At 49.9% G+C, this 26,100-nt stretch overlaps 2 pseudogenes across 1 annotated transcript in view; both read left to right on the top strand.

Annotated features, from left to right (window-relative positions):
• Positions 1-1,598: 1,598 nt before the first annotated feature.
• Positions 1,599-26,100, top strand: part of LOC144180651 (uncharacterized) — a 29,916-nt pseudogene continuing 5,414 nt past the window's right edge. The window contains exon 1 of the transcript XR_013324491.1: positions 1,599-2,202. The product of XR_013324491.1 is annotated as an uncharacterized LOC144180651 (transcript). The remainder of the gene's footprint in view (positions 2,203-26,100) is intronic.
• LOC144178863 (RILP-like protein homolog) lies at positions 9,847-14,541 on the top strand (annotated as a pseudogene).

Here is a 26,100-nt window from a genome sequence, read left to right as displayed (position 1 = left end):
CTAGGAAAGCAAGCGTCGTCTTCTAGCGGGGAGCGGAACGCGTTCCGCTCGGCATCTCAGGTCTTCGCCACTTCTGGCTGCGCACTGTAAAATAAATTTTTTTATACCCTGGTGAGGTCATGAAAAAGGGTTATCTTACTTTTCCATCTTGATGTATCCTCTAAGAAGATAGGAAAGGGTGGTGGGAAAGCACACGGCGGCGCTTGCTTGCTGGCGGTTCATCTGCTTCTGCTAACATTTTGATTTGCTAGGGTCAAAAAGGAAGAGGTGACCGCCAGCGGAAAAAGGGGGCGGCGGCTGTCCGCTCCGCTGTTTCGAATGAGTTGTGAACTGTGTTGACTGGGCGACGCCCGTTTAGATAGAAAAAATACCGCATTATGAGGTAGATTGTGTAAAAATTGTTTACATTGTGTAAGGCCTGTAAGGTATCGAGTTAAAGGGCCCCATTAACGGAATCATGCAGGGTAAATTAAAAGAAGAATGCTTCCTGTGTATAGTCATCAGGTAGTCATACTAAGTCATAGTTTTGGGTTAAAATTCAAAATGATGCCGCGACGGCGCGTGGGAAATCACATTCAAGGTCTAGATGAGGGAATCACGTGGGACTACAATGCGTTATGAGTATATCATGACCTAGTCATGTCTAGTCATGATTGGGTTAAAATTCAAATCCATGCCGCTGGCGTGTGACTTATGAAATTAAAGTATCGATTAGGGGAATCACTTGGGACAAATTCGATAATGGTTACTGGTTATTATCTTGACGTACGCATAATAGGTCATAAATTGGGTTAAAATTCAAAATGATGCCACTGGGGTGTGAGGCGCATCAAATTGAAGGTCGCGATCAGGGAAATCACACGGGACAAAAATGCGGTATGCCTTATAATGAGGTTGTCATGATTAGTCATTGCTTGGGTTAGCATTCAAACTGATGCCTCTAGGATGTGTTGGGTATCAAATGGTCTCGATGATGGGAATCCGTGGGACAAATACAAAAATGTTTCATTATTATAGTCACGAGATGGTCATGGCAAGTATTATATTCGGTTAAAATTCCAAGTGACCCCGTTCGGCGTGTAGGGTACGATCTTGATGAGGGGAATCACGTGGGATAAATAAAAAATAAAAAATTACACCACCTTCCCGTAGGAGAACCCTGAATATTATGCGAAGCAGCCATGGGGTCGACTGAAGTTCCCATTAATTTAAAGTTCGTCGTTTCTGTTGACGTTCAGCTTCGCGTGCCTTCGTTGTATCAGTAGCTTCTTGAAGTTTGAATGAGAGGACATAAGGCGCGTTCGTTGCACATGCTCCCGGTTCGGTTTGTAGCGCAGTGGGAAGAGCGCCACGTAACTTCCGTTGCAGCCAGAGAGTCGTGCGATCGAAACCAGGCGCCGCTTAACTATTTCTTATCATAATGGGCTGCGGTGACGTCAACCCAAACGCTGACGGGGCTGAAGAGACGCGCATGCGCAGTATATGGCGGATGGCGGACGACAAGAAAGGGAGGGACATAGCCCCGAGCATGAGATGCTCAGCATCTAAAAGGCTACGTGGTTCTAATCATGAGTGGGTACGGGAGCAGCGCATCAAATATGATGCCTGATCTACGTGTTTTTCCAATGCAAGCTGCGCTTGCGCTGTTGGTGGTCTGGCTACCGGCGGTCTCTCCTGACTCGGCGTGCTCGCATCTGCTCTGGCAGGTGCATTCTTCAGGCGTCAAAACCGCAAGCAGCGGCGTATTCTTCAACGCAACTTCATCGACGAGGCTCGACTATCATCTTCCAGCCCCATCGACGACGACATCGCTCCCCGGAAACGACAAAAACAGCTTGCGGACCAACTCGCTCTTCAGTGGGCACGGGAGCAGCGCATCAAACATGATGCCTGATCTACGTGTTTTTCCAATGCAGGCTGCGCTTGCGCTGTTGGTGGTCTGGCTACCGGCGGTCTCTCCTGACTCGGCGTGCTCGCGTCTGCTCTGGCAGGTGCATTCTTCAGGCGTCAAAACCGCAAGCAGGTGGCGTATTCTTCAAAGCAACTTCATCGACGAGGCTCGACTATCATCTTCCAACCCCATCGACGACGACATCGTTCCCCGGAAACGACAAAAACAGCTTGCGGACCAACTCGCTCTTCAGTGGGCGCGGGAGCAGCGCATCAAACATGATGCCTGATCTACGTGCTTTTCCAATGCAGGTGTGTAGAAAATATTCTCTTCATTTCAAAAAATCGAATAATACCTGCCTTTTGCTGTTGCCGTGCCCACGGGTGTTGTTGGATACCATTTGCGAGTGCTTTTCCACTGCTTTCCTATTATTGTGTTGCGGAGATATTGAAGCTAATACCGGGCCAACAACGCGTTCTGAAGCGCTATTACAAATTGAAACGCTACCGGAGGACCCCGCTGAACAAATGAGTGTGCTTTTTCAGCTCCTTAAAGACGTTCATGCGCGTTCTGTGCAAAGTTCGAAGAATCACGCTGATCTAGCCGCTGACGTAAAAGCCATAAAAAACGGCCAAAAAGATGTCGAGACGAAAGTAACCGGAATACTAAAAAGACTAGAGGAACTAAAAACAAATCCCAAATAGCCTAAAACTTCAAAAGCGAGCTATCAAGCATGCATGATTTGGTATTGGAAACTACTGCTCAAAATAGCTTGTTACAGGATCGCCTGGACGAACTTTAAGATAGGTCTCGACGTGACAATTTAATTTTTCATGGGCTTCCAGATGTCAAAGAATCATGGGAAGAAACTGAAGCAGAGGTGATCACTGAAATTAAGTCCGTCATAGCTTCATTTTCACCAAACTCTATCCATCGCGCACACCGATTAGGCTCATTTTCGCCAAATCGATGCCGTCCTATTATTGTGAAGTTTAGTGACACCAAAAGTAAGGATAAAATATTGTCTGCACGCTCCCAATTTAAAGAAAAAGACATTGGCGTTAGCGAAGACTTCTCTCCCGCTACGCTCATCACCCGAAAAAAGCTTATCGACTTCGCAAAAAATCTGCCAGAATCCGCACAATTTAACCTTCGTTACAATAGGTTATATGTTAACAAAAAATGCTACATGTTTGACACTAGCGCTGGGCAGGTTATTGAAGTAGAACGGCCTGGTCGAGTTTCCCAAAATGACAACAACCAGGCGCATGTCCCTTCCTAGGAACGCGCGAGGGGTAGTGGCTCAAGAATTTCTGTTCTGTTCACTAACATCAGAAGCCTTCTAAACAAATACGATTCATTGTTTTCCGCAATAGATACCTGCGATGCACAGATAATTGTGTTGACCAAAAAATGGCTCCGCGCACATGTGCAGGACTCGGAACTTTTTCATGATGCGTGTCATTTTACAATTTATTGTTGCGATCGAACTGCGCATCGGGGAGGCGGTGTTCTCTTAGTGATATCGAAAAACATATCTTCGTCTTGCATACACATTAACACCACTCTTGAAACTGTCTGGGCTTTGCTCACTATTGGCCATCAGAAAATCGTCGTAGGCGCATGCTATCGTTCCCCTTCGTCGTCGCCAACCTTTGTTAGTGAACTGCACGACGTTCTGCACCACATCGTAACACGTTTTCCCAATTATCCCTTATTTTTGCTCGGCGACTTTAACGTTCCGAATATAAATTGGACTTCACAACCAGCTTCCATTTCTCCTTTTTCGACACAAGCTTCAGAGTTTTTTAACTTTTGCTCCATCTTCTCTTTAACGCAATTAGTAGATCAAGAAACTCGAATATCCTCCCACGCAGCAAACACGCTTGACTTCATTCTAACTACACGGCCCGATCTTACTTCCAATATAACATACTTGGCTGGCATTAGCGATCATTCTCTTCTCAGTTTTTCTAGTAACGCATCATTCCAAAACGTTTCAAACAACAAAAAAGTAATTCGTGACTACAAAAAGGCGAACTTTCTGGCTATTAATCACGAATTATCCATATTTCTTGATACTTTTCTGACACATTTCGATGATCGTTCTGTTCAAACTAACTGGGACATGTTTGCTTATAAAGTTCACGATCTAACAGCAAAACTCATACCGAAACGCACTATCACATGTAATCCACGCGCCCCGTGGTACAACGCCCACCTGAAAAGGCTGTCTAACCGTAAGAGGCGCCTTTATCGTTCTGCCAGGAAATGGCCAACTGATTCACGATGGTACGCTTACAGATTAGCATCGAACGCTCACATATCTGCACAAAGCTGCCAAATTTTCATTTGTATCGCAAACCTTGCCATCCATGCTTAATACTAACGTTAGAAAGTTTTAGAAAGTGATTAATCCGTCACATGATAACAGTATCTACTTAGAAGACGCATCGGGTAATTCCATTCCTTCGAGTGATTGTGCGGCTGTGCTGAATGATACATTCACAAAAAACTTTTCTGTTGCTTCCACAATTAATGCTCCTTGTGCACAAACATACAATTTTCCTGTAATGTCCTCCATTGTTATTGAAGCGCCAGGTGTGGCTAAGTTAATTGCTGGACTTAAATACCACTCTTCTCCAGGTTACGATTTAATAGACTCAAAGTTTTTGAAGAATACAATTTCGTTTAGTTTTATTATTTTAACAAAAACATTCCAGCAATCACTTAACACATTTACGCTACCTCTACAACGGAAAATAGGGAAGGTGGTTCCACTCTTTAAATCTGGCCCAAAAACATCACCCGCCAATTCCCGCCCGATTTCTTTAACTAGTACCTGCTGTAAATTACTGGAACATATCATTTTCACAAATTTAATCAATTTCCTTGAATCAAATTTGTTTTTTACATCAGCGCAGCACGGTTTTCGCAAATCACGGTCATGCGAAACACAGTTAATATCTTTTACTCACAAGTTCCATCGCATTTTAGACCAATCATCAAAAGCTGACTGTGTTTATTTAGACTTTTCCAAAGCCTTTGACAAGGTGTGCCACAAACTGCTACTGCACAAACTAAGCAAACTGCAACTTGATGACATCATTACGAAGTGGATTGAATTTTTCCTCAATAATCGCTCGCAATTCGTTTCAGCCAATAATCATAACTCTTCACTCAGCCAGGTTTCCTCTGGGGTCCACCAGGGATCTGTTCTTGGCCCTCTTTTGTTCCTTATTTACATTAACGACCTGCCTTCTCTTATGTCCTCTAATGTTCATTGTTTTGCCGATGACTGCGTTATTTTTCGGGAAATAACTACTGACTACGACTCCTACACTCTCCAATCAGATCTAACTAGCGTCAGTAACTGGTGCAAAGAATGGTTAATAGAACTTAATGTCACTAAATGTAAAGTAATGCGTGTTTCAAGAACTACTAGTTGTATGCCTGTATATTACCTGAACAAAATACCACTTGAAATCGTTTCCTCTTATAAGTACCTAGGTGTTCATATTACTAACAATTTAACTTGGACGCAACACATCGAATACATTATTAACAAGGCAAACCGTATGCTAGGCTATTTGCGTCGGAACTTTTCCTCAGCCCCGTCGTCTTTAAAACGTCTTCTATACAAAACACTAATCAGATCAAAACTAGAGTACGCCATGCCAGTATGGGATCCGTGGCATGACAATTAACTTACCGCACTTGAACTTGTTCAGAATAATTCAGCCCGTTTCATTCTATCAAATTATAACAGGACTGCAACTGTAACGACAATGAAAAGTAGTATTGGCCTCCCATCTTTGGCGTCACGACGTCGCATTTTTCGCCTAACTTTGTTTCATAAAGTTTATTACCATGCTTCTCTCCATGCTGAACTGCTTTCACAGCCTCAGTACACATCGCGTCGAATTGACCATAATCATAAAGTTGGAGTTGATTCATCTAACACAAAATATTTTGCTGAGTCTTTCATTCCCAAAACATCCCGAGACTGGAACCACCTTCCCGCCGATATTGTTTCCATACGCGATAATCATCTGTTTCATCTAGCATTAGCTAGCATTGTATAATCAGGATAATCTATGTTTTTGTATTTGAACACATGCACTGCTTTTATGATTTGTACATCTTGTTATACCCACTCCCCTCTTCAATGCCCATGGCCTTGAGGGTATAATAAAAAATAAATAAATAAAATAAATAAATAAGTGAGATTGTCATGGTAAGTCATAGATTAGGGTAAAATTCAAGGTGAGGCCGCTAAAGCATCCGGGGTATGAAATTGAAGGTTTCAATTAAGGGAATCACGTGGGACATATAAATAATGTGTACTACTTACAGTCATGAGATTCATGATTAGTCATATTTGATTAAAATTCCAAATAATCCTGCTAGGGGGGGGGTATCAAAATAAGTCTCTCGTTGAGGGGAATGACATGGGACAGATATAAGTATACTTTCTGGTTATAGTTATGAGATAGTCATGGTGAGTCATAGAATGAGGGAAAATTCAAAGTGATGACAGTAGGGCTTGTTGGGCATCAAAGTAAAGGTCTCGATGAGTAAAATCGCGTGAAATAAATAAAGAATTGCGTCCTCCTTATCATCGTGATATAGTCATGGCTAGTCAGAGATTGGTTAAAAATTCAAAGTGACGCAGACAGGGCGTGTAGGGCATCAAAATATTTCTCTTGTGAAGGAAGGTTGATCGGATGCAACCATCGGAAATCATGGCATTGAATAATGACCAGTCATGTAAAAAAAATTCCCCCGCATTTCCCCGAGGGGGAGAATGTGAAAATGCGAATGCACGGTTGTCGGCCCGCTTGCGGCGCTTGCGCTCGGCCCCCGCAGCCCACCGCCTCGCCGCCTTCTCTTCCATCTCTTCCATCGGGTTTGTAGTATCACGTGTACACCACGCAGTTATCAAGCCGCTATAACGCTGCTGAGTCGCCAACGCACGCCGCTGACGACGTAGTTTGAATGCGTTAAAGATATAAGGCCGTCACTAACACTGATATCAGCGTCGCGTCCGTGGCTTGGTCGGTAGAGCGTCGCGCTGCGGCCGCAAAGTCCTCGGATCGAAACCTGGCGCCGGATGCTGTTTCTTCGTTAAATATAGAAGAGCACTGCGGACGCCGACGCCGCCGACGCCGGCGGTGGATGGTTTGGGGTCGCTTATAAAGTGCACTTAAAAGTCTTCTTCAGTGCCCCATAGATTGTGGTAATCGTGGAGAACCGCGACCCGTGATCCTTAGCCAGTGCGCGCGCGGAGAGACGGGCCGCTCTGAAACTGGTCCGGCGCTCCGCTGGTTCGTCGGCGTCCCTGAGAGATGGCACCACTGGTCCGTGGGGAGCATAGGCGCGCGGGCGGCGGCGGTGGGCGGCGCGAACATGTGCGCGTGGGGTATGGAATGAGTCTAGCCGGAGGCCCGGTCCGATCCGGAAGGTATGCGATACTTACTAGTGCGGCGCAGAGGCAGTTAATTTCCGTTATTTTACTTCGCCTGAACCTAATTTATGTTGGTGCAGCCAACAAGGGCGTAACCATGCCCGCACAACAACGGCGTAAGAACGCCCGGACGAGTAGCTTCTGTACATCGCCAAGTAAAGGCAATGACGACAACCTACCCACAATTGAGAATACAAACACCAATTGAGGATGAAAGGTCGGGCGTCCGGCTGGCACGGCGTGTTACATATTTAAAACGATGGTGAGAAGAGGGCGACGAACCTGACATGAACTGACGGTATGCGGGGAATGAGGGGGTGCGTGCCATCGTCATTAGGTTTGTTTGGAATGATTCTGGCAGCTGGCACAATAAAGTGGTTCTCTCTCTACGTCACCCACTCCTCGGTTCTCTACAGAATTGGTGCCGTGACCGGGATGTGAAATCCTAACGTTGAAGACAACATAGAACAGCGAGCCTACTGAAGAGAACCAGGGCCATCTCAGACCAGAACCCGTTCACAGCAACGCCATGGATCGGCTGAAACAGAAACGGGCGCATCTTCGAGCAGCCACAACGAGGGTTATCAACGAAGTTGAACGAACTAAACACCTTGATGGACGCGACACCCATCTCGGCCGGTGAGCTGAATGATAATCTTGGACTTTGAAAGATTAAGGAAGGGCCACTCGCCACGTTAGACAAAGAAATTGAACTGCTTGTTGAGGATGGTGATTTAGACGAAGAGTTGACGTGAGTAACCCGCTATCAAGAGTCTATTGCCCTCACCAAGCTTCGCGTAGAACGCCTTCTTTCGTCCACAGCGCAAGCTACGTCCACAGCGCACGCAGCGCAAGCGCAACCGTCAAGTGACGCGCTTGGTGTGATGGTGCACGGTCGAGCTCAAGTCAGATTTCCCAAACTAGAGCTGACCAAATTTCAAGGAGACATTGCGGAGTGGCCTGCCTTTTGGGACAAGTTTGAGTCTACTATCCACTGCAATGATTCGCTTTGAGACGCGCATAAATTGAAGTATTTGCGCAGCTTAAAGGAAAAGCCGAAAATGTCACCAACGCAACGAATGACCCACTACCAAATAAAGCTACGGAACCGCAATTGACCTCTTAAAGCAACGATTCGGCCTGACGGCGCTAATATAAACGACTGGATGAGCAAGCTCCTAAATATAAAAAAGTTGAGTCCTGCGATGATTTAGAAGGCCTCCTAGGATTGATTGAGGATTTGGAAGCTCATTTGCGCTCTTTAAAGAACCTCGGAGTTGACATTGATGCCCACGGTGTCCTACTGAAGTCAGCATAAATCCGCGCCCTGCCAAAAGAGCTTGTACTAAAGTACAACCAGCACTTGCTGAAGGAAGCATCCACGCAAGGGCAAGGAGACCGGCACGGTTATTTGTCTTCACTTCTCAACATCTTGAATATCGAAGTACGAAGGCGTGAATCTGTAGAGATGATTACTTCAAGTGACAAGCGCCCTCTGATTACTTCAAGTGACGTGGCAAACACAGCGAAGACTCAACACGGACACCTTTGAAGGTTCGGTGTCAATGCTGGTGGTTCATGAGAATGCTGGTACCTGCCTTCTTTGCGATACCCAAGATCATACGACGGAGGCCTGCACAATTCGTATGACTATTGGTGAGAAAAGGGGGAATTTGCAAAACGGGGTTGCTGCTTCCGCTGCGAGAAACCGTTTCATCGCGCCAAAGACTGCAGGCCGGCGCGAAGATTGCAGTGTGTAAACAACGGAGGTGTAAACTGCTTGGGATGCCACATATCATCGATGTGCGACACCAACTGGAAACGTGCACTACCAGATAAGGTAACCATCGTTTCCAGCTCGGAGACTGCCCAGACAGAACGAACAGTTCTTCTGCAGACAGCCCTTGTTTGGCAAAGGGCGCAAGAACTAAACGTTTTGTAAGAATCCTTTTTCAAAGAGGCAGCCAGCGCAGCTTTATTACACAATCTCTAGCAGGCTGCATCGACCGGACACGAACTGTTGACCGTTTCGCGGTTTAGAACTTCTTCATTTCAAAGAAAACAATATCGAAAGGTGAGAGTCACGCTGTACAGTCAGTACGACAACCGACCATTAGAGATCCGGGACTACAAGTACGAGAAATATGTAACGACCTCTCCCCTCTAACGGAGCAGCATGCTTTCCAACACACGAAAGATGATCAACTTTCCTTTGCTGACGTTCCCGTCTTCGACATCCAGCCTGATCCATGCATTAACATACTAACTGGCGCCCACTTTTACTGAACGTCAGTCACTGGAGATATCAAACGTCTGAACGAATCGCTGACTGCTGTGAACACTGCTGTCGGATGGACTTTACACGGGAACAGCATGAGTGTTACCAACAGCGGCAGAGTGGAAGAGGTTAAGACCTTTCAGGTGTGTACTGAAGAAATCTCACATCAGCTTAAGACATTTTGGGAAATTGAACACCTCGGAATGACAGATGAACCACAAGTTACAGACGAAGAACACAACGTTTTCGAGAAGGCTTGAAAACGAGATGGAGCAGTACGAAGATTCATGGGGGTTAACGCGAACGAAAACTACACAAAAGGAAGTGAATAGATGACACAGGCGCTGTCTAGCAACTGAAATTTTATTCGAAGAACACGTGTTATTTAAGCAACCAAGAAGAGATAAAAAATTGATGAAATCATACACGAGTCTCACAACCATAACACGTACGCACTCTACACACACGACTTCTCAAGAAAATCTATTTCCTCATCTATTAGTGCCATAGACGGGTTGCTCACGCACGTGTCGCCTCTTTTTATAATTTTGTAGGCTTCCGCAATTTCCCTCGTGCGCCGGCTTCAGCACGACCGTTTTTTCAAAATTGGGAGCGCAACCATATTCCTTGCCGTGGCGGGACAGGTGTGAGGACGGCACTCCCTTGAGAGACCCAGCATGTTCTCTCAATCGGAAATTTATGCACCGCCCCGTCTGGCCTATGTATTGGCCACCGCATGAAAGCAGCGGGATGGAGTACACAACTCCGCAGATGCATTTGGTGAAACGCTTTTCGTGCTTTATTGAGCACTCATCACCAAGAGCTGCTCCTCCGTCCTGCACCTTTCTATCAATGCTGGCACAGACAATCCCCAGCCTGTTGCCTGCCCGAAAGACGACATTCCCGTCGTAGTGCCCGGCAATATTTTTGAGGCGGTGTGAAACAGCATGTAATGTAGGAATCACGGCGAACCGTTTTCTCCTATCTGAAAGCGGTGCTACCACCTCCTGGCCAGTGTTTTGTTCTCGCTTCAAGCGGCGAAACAGTCTTTGCGACACAGAAGCAAGAGCCAGGCGCGGGAAACCTGCCGCTACCAATCTGGCAACTTGGCGCAGAAAAGATGCTTGCAGGACATGCGCACATGGCTTCTTTAGTGCTGCGTAGAGACACGACATGGCCAACCCGTTTTTTACAATTTTTGAGTGTGCGGCATGAAAACTCAACAACGGCCTTACAGATCGGGAGGAGATATGACCAGCAAACATGGTCCTTCTGGAACTGCAAGGACAGGTCTAGGAATTGCAACACATCCTTTTTTGAAACTTCAGATGTGAAGGTCAGGCCTTTTCCCCTTTGTTTAAACAGTTTCAATCCATCGACCATATTCCGGGTAAAATGCGCACGGTCCACGAACACTAAATAGTCATTCAGGTACCTGAGAATCGCCAAGGAGAACCACAGATGGATTGTTGGTAGCAGACTTCGGTTTGAAGGCAGCGTTGGAAACGTAGACCTCCGCAAGAACTCGCCGAGGTCATCAGTATTCTTTTTCTAATCGGCGAAAAGCCTGTGCTGTGCACCAGGGGCCCCGCAGAGAGTACACTGTAAACGTAGGCACTCACGGAAGTGTCGGGCCTGACGCCACCACTCAGAACGCAACTGGCGGAACATCCTCCTTGTGTGGCTGCACGGCTGAAGCCAACCACAAATCACCTGCATGTCCCGAGGGCACAACGACCGCTGCGCGTACAAAGATGCCGCGCGTGCTCGGCAATCGCACACAGCGATAATCGAAGACAGTACTGCAGGATTAGTAAAGTCGAGGTTAACACATGTGAAAGAGCCCGTTGAACTAGTAATGAACTGTAACAAAGTAGCAAATTGGGTGAGTTGGATAGCATGCATGGTGGTCAGCGCGAACGGAAACAACACACAAAGAAGAGTCAGTGATCGCTATTGGGAGAACCGTGGGAGAGACGAGGCCGAGGCCGAATTTGCGGGGCTTAGTTGACTGCTTCCTAGAAAATGGCCTTTGTGCAGTTGTTTCGGATAAAGAAGGGTGCTTTGTTGCCATGCCCCAGGTAATGATCAACAAAAAGCCTACGGAGGCGGTGGAAAAGAACTTTAAGCCCGTAACAAAAAAGGCCTCCAGCATTAAAAAGCGCGCCCTTGCCCTCCTCACCGATCTGAATCTGGAACGTTTGCACACCGGAGTTAAATCGACCAAGGTTCATGAGCTGCAAATCTTTTTCACAGCGAAGACTAACAAGGCTGGAATACCCTTCAGAGCGAGAGTAACAGAGCGAAATTCCTGGCAGCATATTCTGTCGGGTTTTCTGCAAAGAAAGGCATTTGGAGGCACTGACCATTATTGATCCCTTTCTTGTGGTGACTGCGCTAACCGAAGGCAACCCAGCAACATGCTACGCGTTCAGTGCGGACATACAAGACTTGTTCTATTCATTGCCCCAGGACCACTTAATGGCTTGTGTTAAAGACACTATTTGTGAAGGCAATGACGAAGTGACTTTCAGAAACAAGTCTGGCATTCTTGTGGAAAGCTTCCTAGTGCTGGTATGGTCTTATTTATGCTCTACAGTTGTGTCTTTCGGGAAAAATCTTTTTGTATAGAAGTCGGGGGCTTGTATCGGCACCACCAGAGTGGCGCCTGTGCTTAGTAACATTTTTCTGGGCGGGATTGACAGAGCCTTGAACAGGACTTTGAGGGGATCGCACAACGTGTATTCAAATATGTGGATGACTATTTAGTGTTCGTGGACCGTCCGCATTTTACTCGGAATATGATCGATGGATTGAAACTGTTTAAACAAAGGGGAAAAGGCCCGACTTTCACATCTGAAGTTTCAAAACATGATGTGTTGCAATTTCTAGACCTGTCCTTGCAGTTCCAGAAGGACCATGTTCGCTGGTCATATCTCCGCCCGATCTGTAAAGCCGTTGTTGAGTCTTCATTCCGCACACTCAAAAATTGTAAAAAACCGGTTGGCCACGTCGTGTCTCCACGCAGCACTAAAGAAGCCATGTGCGCATGTCGTGCGAGCATCTTTTCTGCGCCTAGTTGCCAGATTGGTAGCGGCAGGTTTCCCGCGCCTGGCTCTTGCTTCTGTGTCGCAAAGACTGTTTCGCCGCTTGAAGCGAGAACAAAACACTGGCCAGGAGGTGGTAGCACCACTTTCAGTTAGGACAAAACGGTTCGCCGTAATTCCCTATCTACATGCTGTTTCACACCGCCTCAAAAAGATTGCCGGGCAGTACGACGTGAATGTCGTCTTTCGGGCAGGCAACAGTCGTCTTTCGTGCAGGCAACAGGCTTGGGAGTGTGTGCGCCAGCATTGATAGAAAGTTGCAGGACGGAGGAGCAGCCCGTGGGGATGAGTGCTGGACAAAGCCCGAAAAGAGTTTCACCAAATGCATCTGCGGAGTTGTGTACTCCATCCCGCTGCTTCCATGCGGTGGCCAATACATAGGCCAGACGGGGCGGGGCATAAATGTCTGATTGAGAGAACATGCTGGGTCTCTGAAGGGAGTGCCGTCCTCACACCTGTCCCGCCACTGTAAGGAATGCGGTTGCGCTTCCGACTTTGAAAAAACGGTAGTGGTGATGAGAAGTACAAGCCAGCGCACGAGGGAAACTGCGGAAGCCTACAGAATTATAAAAAGCGGCGACACGTGCGTGAGCCACCCGTCGATCGCACTAATAGATGAGGAAATAGATTTTCTTGACAGGTCGTTTGTGTAGAGTGCGTACGTGATATGGTTCTGTGACTCGTGTATGATTTTATCAAAATTTTTATCTCTTCTTGATTGCCTAAATAACACGTGTTCTCCCAATGAAACTTCAGTTGCTAGACAGCGCCTGTGTCGTCTATTCTCTTCTTTGTGTGTTGTTTCCATTCGCGCTGACCACCATGAATGCTATCCAACTCGCCCAATTTGCTACCTTGTTACAGTGAGAGGATGTCTGGCGGCAGGAGATTAAGTAACTGGACAGCCTCGTCGCTCGGCTGCAGGAAGAAAACTCCATGCTGAGCAGCTCGCTCAAAAAGAAAGAGAGCCACCGTTACCAGCATTGCCAACCATACAGCGTGATGCTGTACGATGACATCGCTGTGCTTGAGCGACTCCGGGATGCCTTTGACAACAAGTCGGCCAAGCTGAGCCAATGCGAGAGGGAGATGGCCAACAGGGCTGCTGATATTAAGTCGCTGCACCAGCAGCTGGAAGCAAGCCAGATAGGCAAGCCAGAAGCAGGGTCGGCGGAACTGGCGGCTGCAGCAGCAGATGCGGCAGCTGTGCGATGAGCGAAGAGACCCGACAGGCTCTGCTGCAGGACCAGCAGGGTCAGCTACAGTTTTGCAAGAGCGGCTGGGCACAACTGTCTGGGACCATGACGACCTCCTCCTGCATGCTCAGTACGCCTCCTGTGCGGAGATGAAGGGGAAGTTGGTGATCGATCTGGATGACCCCAACCGTCCGCGCGTCAGGCTGGACGAGCTGAAGCACATCCTGCTCGAGAGTAACGAGCTCAAGGCACGTGTTAGTGATCTGGAAGAGGAGCTCGCTCTGTACAGACCAAAGTGGCCTCATGAGGCAACATCGCTTCTGACCAGGCCGGCCGAATCGGCGACGGCAGTGAAGGATGAAAACCTGCCCGTTCAGGGACCCATCAACCAGCAGCACGAGGAAAAGCTTTGTTCTCTCGGAAGATCCTCGGGCATCCGGAAATTGTTTCAGTACGTGATCCACAACCTGCAGGCGCCCGTTTCAGTTTTCCCAGCGCCCTGTGGCCCCTCGTCAAGCCTGGATGACGCCGTCAAGTGGCCGGGCGGGGAGCATTCTGAAGGGACTGCCCTCCCAAGGCCAGCCACCGGAATAGTTCGTTGACATCGCACCCTTCTTCGAATTCACCACAGCCTTCCTTTACTTTTCCCCTCCGGACTTTGGACTCCTGCTGTGACACCGCGAAGCACTTCTCCTTGCGCTGCTGAGCAGTGCTTGTGTATGACACATTCCATGACCAGTCGGTGTCCACTGGCCAAAAAGACTAGTGGCAAACTGGGCGCTTTCTGTGGCAGTGCATTGTTTTAATTCAATTTCAAGGCTCAAGACATCCTGGTCTAATGTCAAGATCCGTCACCCAGCTGCAACCTGTTGCTCCATATCTGGCCGGCCCGGAACCTGTTACATAATTAAAGCGACGGGGAAAAGAAGAGGACGACCAACCTGGCTTGAACTGATGGCATGCGGGGAATGAGAGGGCGCGTGCCATCATCGTTAGGTTTGTGAGGCAAGATTCTGGCCGCTGGCACAATAAAGTGGTCCTGTCTCTACGTCACCCGTTTTCGGTTTTCAACACGCCGAAACGTAGCCTCACAGGCAACTCCCGTCGGGACAAAACGAGTGTGGGATGGCCCACCACCTTAGCCGTGGGCCATCCCACTGATAAATTTATGGGCAAATCTGAAAGCTCTCAGACGCTTTGAACGTTCCTCTTAAAGCACGGTTGAACTTGTCGCTGCCGACGTACCGAATGAATGTCACTTAACAATTTTCGATGCCACCTGGAAGTCTGATATCCACGTGCGGCACGGAGCAACAGCGTGGGACTGTCACGTCGTCTGCTCGCCCCGCAGTACACAAGAAATGCCCGCCAGGTGATGACTCGTTCTTGAGAAAATGGCCGTCCCGTCGAAATTATAGTCTATACAAGTTAAAGAAACGCGATACAGTGAGCAGTGGGTGGCTTCGTATGTTGACCATTCCCAACTTTTAAATACAGTTTCTCCGATTTAAATCTCCTTATTACCTCTGTGGCTGCTCACCAGCGTTGTTCTGGTGGATACGGGGGCGTTTTTCCAGACATTGCGATCCGCAAGGTGTCGATGAAGCCACGTTTTTAAGATTCAAATGCCGCAAGCGCGATTGATCTCTCTTAAGCACCAGATTATGGTTTTTGAATATTGTAAAGGCCTTGGTTACATGGTGAAGTGGGGTGTTTATTCTACGACACAGCCGTCTCCGAACACCGGTCCAGGGACCAACGATTGTGATGATGATCAGTCCAGAAGAATACGAAGTGTGCCTTGAAATGTTTGATAATTTGGATAATTGTGGAAGTGAAATGAATGAATTTCCACGCCTCCGACTTGTGTTTGCTTAGGTACAGGCGTATCCCGACACGGGAACCCATAATTGTTCAGCCCCGATGAGCTTACAACACAACTCCGAATTTTTACTTATTATGTGACTGCACATAATGATCTTACGATGCGGTCATCGCCTGGTTTATATTTTCTCCCTCAAACCCTTACCATTGAAACCACAATTCCTTTTGGGCTACCTTTCTAGCATCTCATGAATTTGCTCAGTTTATCTACTCCTAACTAGTACGGGTCAGCGGAATGCCATTTTTATCTGCCCCACACGATTTTAGTCATCGAAACCTTTATTTTGATACCCAAAACACCCTTGTGGAGTTTCTTTGAATTTCAACCTAATTTATCACTTACCATGACTATCCCATGAGGATAACGAAGAAGCATCTTTTGTTTGTCTCAAGTGATTCCCCTCATCAAGGCTTTCAATTTGATACCTCACACCCCGCGGCGGCATCACTTTGATTATTAACCCAATCGATGACCCACCATGACTATGTCGTGATTATGACCAGGAGAGATAGAGAGAGAGAGAGACAGAGAGATAACTTTATTTTGTGCAGTTGTTTGTAAGGAGTCCTCCTTCCTAAACAGCGGCCAGCTGTCCTTGAGCCCTGGTGGCGTTTTCAGCCAACCAGGAGGAGTTTTTATTTGTCTCACGTGATTCCCATCATTGAGACCTTCAAATTGGCACTCCACACGCCCTAGAGCAAATAACTTTGAATGTTTACCATATCTATGACTTACCGTGGCTCTGTCACGACTGTATCAAGGAAGTAATTTTTTTGCCCCACGGGAATCCCCTCAACGAGACATTTATGTGATACCGCACACACCCTAGCAGGATCATTCGGAATTTCAATCGAATATGACTAACGATGCCTCTCATGACTGTAAGCAGGACGCATTATTTATATTCCCCATTATTTATATTCACCAAAGACGAAGCACAAGCGCTTTGTCTTTCGTCTTTGTCTGCGTCCTCAGTTAAATTTAGGCTGACCAGTATTTAATTCAATTATGGTGCACCTAGCTCCGTTTCTGAATACCGTAATTGAAAGCATCAATTTGATACCCAACATGCTTTAGCGGCCTCACCTTGATTTTTAACCCAATCTATGACTCAGTATGACTATCTGATGACTAGAACCACGATACCTTTTTTATTCTTCTCTTTCGAGACCTTCAATTTGATACCCCACATGCCCGAGCGGCAAATCACTTTGAAGTTTAACCCAATCTGTGACTATACATGACTGCCGCGTTACACGGTTCGGGATTTCCAATATTTTTTCCTTTATTTCGTATTGTTTAGTTTTTTTAATTTAGTTTGATCAATTATCTACATTTACGCTCCTATATTGATTACAGGTTGTACAGTGGGGTCCACTGTTAAAGGGAAACGGCGAGCGCGTGGCCACTACGCTCCGCGAACCGCCGGCTCCGAGAAGTGGCGAGAATCGGAGACAGCCGGCACATGCGCACTAACCGCACGAGGCGGCAGAAGCCGCTCTGTCGTCTGCTACGGCGTTCCGCTGCGCCGATCAGCTTGAACCAGCTGAGCGATTTCGCAGAGAGAGAGAAAAGACTTTATTCACAGGATCCTGCGTGCGGGTAGTTTCCGGCCGCGCAGGGCTCGGACTACCCTTCTAGTGCTCTAGTCTAATAGAGTCCTAAGAACACTGGGCCTAGATCTCGAGGGTTACGTCTGGCCTAGCATCAGATACTTGGGTCCCTTCGGCCCTGTTTGACGGGCCGTTAGTTCCCGTTCTCTTCTGCCTGGCCAGCGCCTCCTCAAGCCGCTGGATCGCCCATTTTTGGGATTGGCAGTCCATAGAGCGAATCCACCGCTCCATCTGTCCGGGTCGGGTCTGCTCGGGGACGAGGTCGGTATCTTCGTCTTCGCTCGTTGCGCCTCTGCCACTGACGTATTCTTCACCGGCAGTTCCGCTTGACGCGTCACTGCTCGGTTGCACTGCACCATCACACCGCACAATATGTCCGAGTGTCGCGAGTTCTTGTTCACAAACACTGCACATAGGGCTTGCGAACATCTCCGGGCAGATGTGGCGCGCCAACGCCGGGGTTAACACGCACTTCACCCGTAAGTGTCTGAGTAACACCATTCCGCACGAGAGATCTCTATGCGGCGCTGGGTAGACTGTTCTGCCCTCCCTGAATCTTCTGAGAACATCGCCGTAGTCAGTCAGGGGTTCGGGCGCGTGTTCGTCGTTGTCTTCCTTACGAGGAGCCACGCTGCCATCCCGGCATCTGATGAGTTCACGGGCGGCTGCGTCTTCTTCTTCGTTGCGGTTGACCGCATTTGGCAGGTCCCCCACGTGGGCGGGGAACCATTTCACGGTGATGGTCGGTCCGGTAGGGGAGCCGTCCGAGGTTCGCGAGGCTCTGGCGAGCCCCACGACCCGTTCAGCCTCCCTCCAGATCGTGCTTCTGGCGTAGTTCTTGATCGCTGTTTTGGATTCACTCAGGATCGTCTTGATGCCGGGAACTCCCATCGCCAGACCTATCGCCGCTTCCTCTGCTTGGCCCGGGGTCTTGGCTCGTACTGTGCCCGCGTTGATCGGCTCACCCGTTGACGCCCGGATGACTGCCGCCGCGAACACATCTTTCCTCGTTGGGTGTTTGGCCACGTCCACGAACGCAGCATTCTCGTCGCTCTAGAACTGTCTTGCTAGGGCCGCCGCCCTTGCCTTGCGTCGCTCCGGATCCCGTTCTGGGTCGACAATCTTTGGCAGCGGGAACACGATGATGCCTCTCGCCGGCTCGTCCCTTATGGGTACTTGGTCCTCCAGCTCACCGTTCTCAGCCTCCCCGTTTCCGGGTAAGCTGAGCCCGGTCCGAGTCAGGATGCTTTTGCCCGTCCTTGTGCCGTTTAGGCGGGCTAGTTGCGCTGTTCGTTGAGCTTCGCCTATCTCCGAGAGTGTGTTGTGCACTCCCAGAGCCAGCAAAGCCGACGTTCTCGTGCCTGGTAACAGGCCCAGCGCACTTCTGTATGCTTTCCTGATGGCGGCGTCGATCTTTCCCTCCTCCGTCTTGGTCCAACGGTGGAAGGCTCCCGCGTATGCTGCTTGGCTGACTACAAAGGCTTGCAACAGACGCAGGAGCCCTCTCTCGTTCATGCCTTGATACCTCGTCGACACCCGCTTTACCAGGCGAGTGGCGATTCCGATCTTCGTCACGATGGTCTTCATAGCCGTTGTGTTCGTTTGGACTCCATCCACGTACATCCCCAGGATTCTCATTCCGGGCACGTGCGGGATCGGCGCCCCATCTCTCGTTCGGACCACGATGTTCTCTGCTGCTGCTTGGTTGGCCGCCTTCCTGAAGCGACCCGGCGGTGGCAGGATCAGGAGTTGTGATTTTTGCGGCGAGCACCGCAGACCCGTGCTCGATAGCGCAGTCTCTACGGCACCCAACGCTTTTTGGAGGTAGGCCTCGATCTCCCCGTCGCTGCCGCCGATGACCCAAATCGTGACGTCGTCGGCGTACAGGCAGTGCCGGACCCCCGGGCTCAGTGCCTCGAGGCGTTTGGCGACCTCGATCATAACGATGTTGAAGAGAAACGGTGAGATGACCGAGCCCTGCGGGGTTCCAACACTGCCCAGTCGTCGCTCCTCCAACTTCTTGCCTCACAGCTCCAGCCGGGCCGTACGGTCCGTCAGGAACGCTCGAACGTAGTTGTACGACCTCTCGCCGAGGCCTAGGCGGGAGATCTGCTCCAGGATTGCAGAATGCCTCACGTTGTCAAAGGCCCCCTGGAGGTCCAGGCCCAGGATGGCCCGTTTGTCCCTGCTGGGTAGCCCTCCTGGGGGATCCAGGACTTCTCGTTGCAGTAGCAGCATGGTGTCCTGGTTGTCCAGACGAGCCCGGAAACCGAGCATCGTGTCCGGATAGACGCCGTACCGTTCCATGTAGTCGTTCCACCGGGTATTGAGGACTTGCTCCAGCACCTTACTCACGCAGGACGTGAGCGAGATGGGACGCAGGCCCTCTATCCCCGATGGCTTGTTGGGCTTGGGTAGGAGGATCGTCTTCGACGTCTTCCAAGCGTTCGGTAGAGTGCCGGTCCGCCAGCACTCGTTGAATTACTTCGTCAGTGCCGCAATCGATGAGTCGCTCAGGTTGCGGAGCGCCTTGTTGGAGATCTTGTCCGGACCAGCGGCCGAGCGAACGTTGAGGTTCTGCGTCGCTAGCCGGACTTCCCATTCTTCGATGTCTTTATGTAGGTGGGCGTTAGGTTGCCCGCCGTAGTCTCGATGCTGCTTTTTGCTCGTCTCTGGGAGGTATCGGTCGTTGAGCTGCTTGTACATTTCCTCTTCCCCCATGCGGCGAGCCGTAGTGTGGAGAATGTGTGCCATGCGGGTATCCTGGAACTCCCTGCTCTTGGTTTCGTCCATGAGCTGTTTGAGAATCTTCCATGGACCGCTGCGGTGGAGTTGACCGCCGATCTGATTGAACAGGGCAAACCACTGCTGGTTGCAGAGCCGCCTGCTGTGTCGCTCGATTTTTTTGGCTAGCTCAGCGATCTTCTTGCGCAACTTTATGTTATATCGTTCTCTTCGCCATCTTCGCTGCAGCGATCTTCTGGCGTCCAATAGATGGGCCAGTCGCGAATCCATCGTGCTGATGTCCTCGGTGGCCTCAACTTCTCTCGTTGCTTTGTCCGTGGCTTCCCTGAGTTTCTCTGACCATTCTTCGACGTTGGTGATTACGCCCGGGTCGAGCTTTCTAAACTCGTCCCAGTCTACGATCTCATGTTTCTTGATCTTGCCCGGGTCGCCGTTGGTGTGGGCTAACGGGATTTCTATCTCTAGAATATGGTGGTCGCTACCGAGGTTGATCCCGGTGTTTCTCCACCTCGCGGTGCCGCCCTCGGGTAGGAGCGCGAAAGCCAGGTAGGGGTTCGTGTCCCTGGCCGTGGATGTACCGATTCTGGACGGTTGTGCCGGGTTCGTTAGCAGCGTGAATCCGGTTTCTGCGGCGTCTTCGAGTAGGTCTCTGCCCTTCGCCGTCGTGACTGTATATCCTAGCTCTTCGTGCTGAGCATTGAAGTCCCCGCAAATTAGTGCTATGGCATCCCCCATTTTAGCCATTTCTTTCCCGGCCATTTGTCTGGCGGTTCTGATTTTACTGAAGAGGGCTTTGAATTTTTGCCCGCTGTGTCTCGGATTGCTGTAAATGTTAGCTAGGAGAAGCGACGTGGCCGATTTCCTCTTTCTGCTTCCCCGCGATCTTCTGCGTCCCATGAAAGCGAGTTCCATTACGCACATTTCGATTGCGGTGTCCCTGCTACCAAGGAACTGTTGGTGTTTGGTGAACGCTAACCCTTTCCTGATTAGCGTGCACACCCCCTGTGCCGCAGCTTTCCCGCATGTTCGGGCTGATGGTGGGCTATCATGTGTTCTATATCCCATGAGTCTTGGGGCCGCTTCCAAGTGCGTCTCTTGGATGGCGATCACATCGGGCCTTTTCTCCGGCTCCAACGCTCTTATGTGCTGCTGTAGGACAGCTTTGCGGCATCTGAAACCGTTTGTGTTCCAGTGCCATACTCTGATCGTATTATTGCTGTCCATCTTGGGGCTTGTGATTACATTGGTGTTGTTGCAGCATGTTCGCGAACTGCTGTATCATCTGCTTTTGGAGCTGCTCCATTTGTTGAGCTATTTGCTGTTGCATGAGTTGCGAGCATCTTTGGACGATTCTCTGTTCCATTGCCTCTAGGTTCCTGTCCCATTTCTTGTACGTATTCTCGAGTCTGGTAAGCCTGTTACTGAGGCCCGCATAGCCCACGGGTTTCTGCGTTTTCTCCTTCCCCTCGGGCCCGGTTGCCGTTGACAGCGCGTCGTCATCGTACTCCCCCTCCTCGACTTCGCTCTCACTGCCGTCTTCGTCTTCGGATTGCAGTTCGATCCCTCTGGCTGCCACAAAGGCTGCCTCTCTGGATTGAGGTCTGTTTCTAGCTGTTTGCGTTGTTCTTTGGCAGGAGCTGCTCGTTGCTTGCGGCTCCGCTCCCGTTTCCTCGACGGTGCTTTCCGTCGCCATCTTCTCTTCGGTTTCTTGTATCCGCCGATCCTTTCGCACGCCGCCATTTTGGAAGTTTCTGATGATGGCGTCCTGTTTGGCGATGTGCTCGCGTTGTTGCTTGATGGTGAGTTGTAGGGCTGTCACCACCGTCTGCAGGTTTTGGATTTCTTTCTGCGCATTCTTTATCATCGCTTTCATTTCGCGAGTTTCTGCTTTGCCTTGTTCCGTGCGGGTGCTCTCGCCGCCGCCTCTCTCTTCGTTCCTGCCTGGCGCCCTGCCCGTTGCCTTGGCAACGCTCTGTGGCTCGGGTTTCGCCGGTGCCGGCCTGGCTGTGACGTCAGACTTGCTTACCGGTTCCCGTCTATTCTTGGAAACCGATCGGTGCCCCGATGCGGACCTTCGGCTCGATTTCGAGCGTTTTCTGTGCTCCTTGCCTGATGTGACGTCTGCCCACGTCAGCCCATCCGGCCTGCTTTTGCTCTTGCTCCTCGACTTTGCCTGCGACGTATGAGCTTCTCGAACTTTCTGTGCGAGAAAGTCGTCTTTTCTAGAAGGCCTGGCCGCCGGGCGGGAAGCCGGCGCCATCTTGCTCGGAGCCATCTTGCCCGGCGCCATCTTGCCTTCTATAGTTCCGTTTTTCAGTTTTGCCGCCATCCGCTTCTTTATTTGCAGTGGCCTCTTAAATTTGTTTTTACAGCTTCCCGCTCCTGTGACGTGGGAGCCGCCGCATAGTTTGCATCTTGGTGTGCAATAGTTTACGTGCTCCTCGTCGGGATTTTTCCGCCCGCAAGCGAGAGAGAGAGAGAGAAAAAAAACTTTATTATTTGCAGTAGGTTTAAGGGGTCGGGGTGGCCGCAGGCTCCAGCCTGGCGGCGACTAGCGTGGCCCTGTCCACGAGGGAGAGTTGTGTCCCTAGGTCAGAGCTACCCAGCGCCCCCTCCCACTGCTCGTCGGAGGAAATTAGAGGGAAAGGGTCTTTAGGGCAGCCCCACATGAAGTGGGGTGGAGCGTGTGCCACAGGCAGGACAATTGGGGGAAGGGTAAAGGGAGGGGTGGATGTGGTGAAGTACCGCTCGGCAAGGGAGAGTGCGAGTCTGGAGGAGTCGCCATGTGCGTTCCTGCGCGTGGGTGAGCTGGGAATGGGCAGGGGGGTATTTGCGGCGGGCGAGGCGGTAATGACTCACAATGTCGTGGTAAGTAGTCAGTCTGTCCCTGGCGGATCTCGCCCCATGGTAGGAAACGAGGCAGGGGCCCGCTCGGGTTGTAAGTCCTCGAGCGACGACGTGGGCTGCCTCATTTCCTCCGAGGCAGGCATGAGCCGGGGTCCAAATTAGTTCTACCGGGGAGGTTGGGGAATTTTGAGCCAGAATTTTGAGGGCGAGTGGCGAAATAAGGCCACGAGCGTAATTTCGAACGGCCGTTTGGGAATCTGAGATTATAATTGCGGGGGTCGGCCTGTGTGACAGCGCTAGCGCTATTGCCGCCTCCTCCGCCTCTCCGGGATGAGGGGTGTTCACCGTGAGGGAGTTAATGGGAGGGGAGTGGGGCCTGTTGATCACGGCTATCGCATATGCGTCATGGTGGCGATATTCAGCAGCGTCCACGTAGTGGATATCTTGGCGGATTGGAAGACGCCTCTCAAGTGCTCGTGCCCTTTGTGTTCTTCGGCCCACGTTATATGTTGGATGCATACTGCGGGGTAGTGGCCGAACTATGAGTTGAGCGTGGGTGGCATGCGGAATGGAGACTTTCCGGTCTAAGCCTGCCGGGATATTAAGGCCAACTCTTTCAAGAATGTGCAATCCTGTAGGGGTAGTCGCTAGACGGGCTATTTGAGCAGAAAGGTGCGCTTCTACTAGCTCTTCTGCCGTGTTGTGCACCCCTAGATGTTCGAATCTGGCAGTGGATGTGTGCAGGGGCAGTTGAGGTGCCGCTTTGTAAGCTTTTCGAATGAGGCAGTTGATTTTTTCAAGTTCAGTAGCGCTGACGTGGAGGTACGGCAGAGAGTACGTGATCCTGCTCACGACGAAGGCTGGGATCAAGCGTATCCTCTCATTTTCTCGTAAGCCCTGACGCCGAGTCGCTATACGTCTTATCAGTCCGATAGTCTGTGTGACGTGCTTGCTAAGCTGCGTCAGGAATTGTGTGTTTGCCCTATTTTGTTGTATGAGCAGTCCGAGTATCTTTAGAGTGTGTACCTCTGGGATCGGGTGATTATCAATGGAGATTCTCATATTGGGTGGTGTTTTAGTGCCACGTTTTGGTGGCATGAGTAGTAGTTCTGATTTGGTAGGCGAACAGGTCAGTCCAGCAAGCTTGGCTTCGTCCGCGACTGTCTGGGCTCCAAGTTGGAGGGTTTCTTCAATGAGAGCGTCACTACCTCCTGCGACCCAGAGGGTAATATCGTCCGCGTATAGACTGAATTTCAGGTGGGGGATCTGTTCGAGCTTTCTCGGAATGTTCATTATGGCAAGATTGAAAAGCAATGGTGATAGCACCGCACCTTTTGGTGTTCCTATGGATGAAAGAGAGATTGTATTTGATGTAACATCACCAATCTGAATGAAAGCCTTGCGATCTGTCAAGAAATCACGGATGTAGTTGTACATGCGTTCGCCTGGATTGATAGATGCTAACCCCTGAAGTATTGCTGTGTGCGAGACCCTGTCGAACGCCTTGGTTAAGTCAAGGGCCAGGATCGCTGCTGTGTCTAATGCATGAGGAGGAGTTATAATTTCCCGGGATAATTGAAGGAGGATGTCTTGGGTCGATAGTCCAGGTCGGAAGCCTATCATGGAATGCGGTAGTGCGCATGATGAATTTAGATGAGACGTGAGGCGAGATAGTAGGATGTGTTCCAAGACTTTCCCCATGCATGAAGTTAAGGAGATGGGTCTGAGGTGCTCGATGGACATTGGTTTTCCGGGCTTGGGAATCAGGGTAATTTTGGCGTACTTCCAGGACGAGGGCAATGAACCGCGCTGCCAGAAGTAGTTAAAATACGCTGTTAGAGTCGAAATAGAATTATCATGAAGATTTCGGAGCATTTTGTTTGTTACTCCATCTGGCCCTGGCGCTGACCCAGGGCGAGGTCTGAGGAGGGCTCCTCTTACTTCCGCCTCTGTGATGTCAGCGTCGAGGTCTACGTTCTTGGGACCTTTGTACGGTGGGAGAGAATAGTTGGCTCCGGTGGGGATGTAAAGGAAACTGAGTTTGTCTATTAACTCCTCATTCGTGCCCGGAAAATTGTGAACGATAGAGGTGAGACGATTATTTTGCTCGGTTTTTGACCGGCTGGGGTCCAGCAGGTGTTTCAAAAGGGACCAGGTTCTTTTCATGCTGAAGTTCCCGTGCATTTGATCACACACCTGATTCCATTGATCGCACGACAGGCGAATGACGTGTTCCTGTATGGCAGTTTCTAAATCGGCTAATTTGCGGCGAAGCTTGCGATTGCGTTTGTTTTTTCTCCACCGGCGTTGTATGCCTTTGTAAGCAGCCCACATATGTTGTAGGCGCGAGTCAGCAGTGTCCGAGGGAAGATCTGGGTCTATCGCCTTAGTGGCTGAGCGCGCGTCTGATAATATATTATGAACCCAGTCTTGGAGACTGCCTTCACTTACGGTGGGAGATAGGGCCGTGTCCTGTTCTCGAATCTGTCTGAAGTCATCCCAATCAGTAATGTATGATTGCCTAGGGCGCGGCTTCATGGAGGGGATGAGAGTGAGGTCAAGTTGGATGAGGTAGTGATCGCTTCCCAGTGAATTGTCAGTGCAGTGCCAATGAGCGTTTCTGATATTAAAAGTGAAGGTTAGATCGGGGGTGGAGTCCCGCTGGACGCTATTGCCAACCCTGGTGGGTGTAAGGGGATCTGTTTCGAGCGTAAGTCGATGAGACTGCAAGCAAAGCACACCTTCACGTTGGGTGTCGGGCATACATCTCTCCTATGCCCGATCTGCCCGCACGTGCTGCACACTTCTCGGTGTTGCCTGTATAGCGTGCACTTTGTCACTACGCCGCCATACTTCACATAGTACGGGACTTTCTCGCCGTCAAAAAGAATTACTACCGACTCAGTTCTGCCGAGCCGGTGGGCCGCCATGATCGTTGGATTTTGCCTGTTGACTAAGCACCGGTTGATATCCTCCTCGGTCTCCTCAGGCCCGACCCCGCTTATTACTCCTCGCGAAGTATTCTTCGGGGTGCTTTTGTAAGCGAACGCCTCGAACGTTTGCTCTCCGAT

The sequence above is a fragment of the Haemaphysalis longicornis genome, unplaced genomic scaffold (assembly GCF_048455015.1).
Source record: "Haemaphysalis longicornis isolate Haplotype H1 unplaced genomic scaffold, Haemaphysalis longicornis Haplotype H1 scaffold_4, whole genome shotgun sequence".
Taxonomy (NCBI): Eukaryota; Metazoa; Arthropoda; class Arachnida; order Ixodida; family Ixodidae; genus Haemaphysalis; species Haemaphysalis longicornis.
This window is presented reverse-complemented; position numbering and strand designations above follow the sequence as displayed.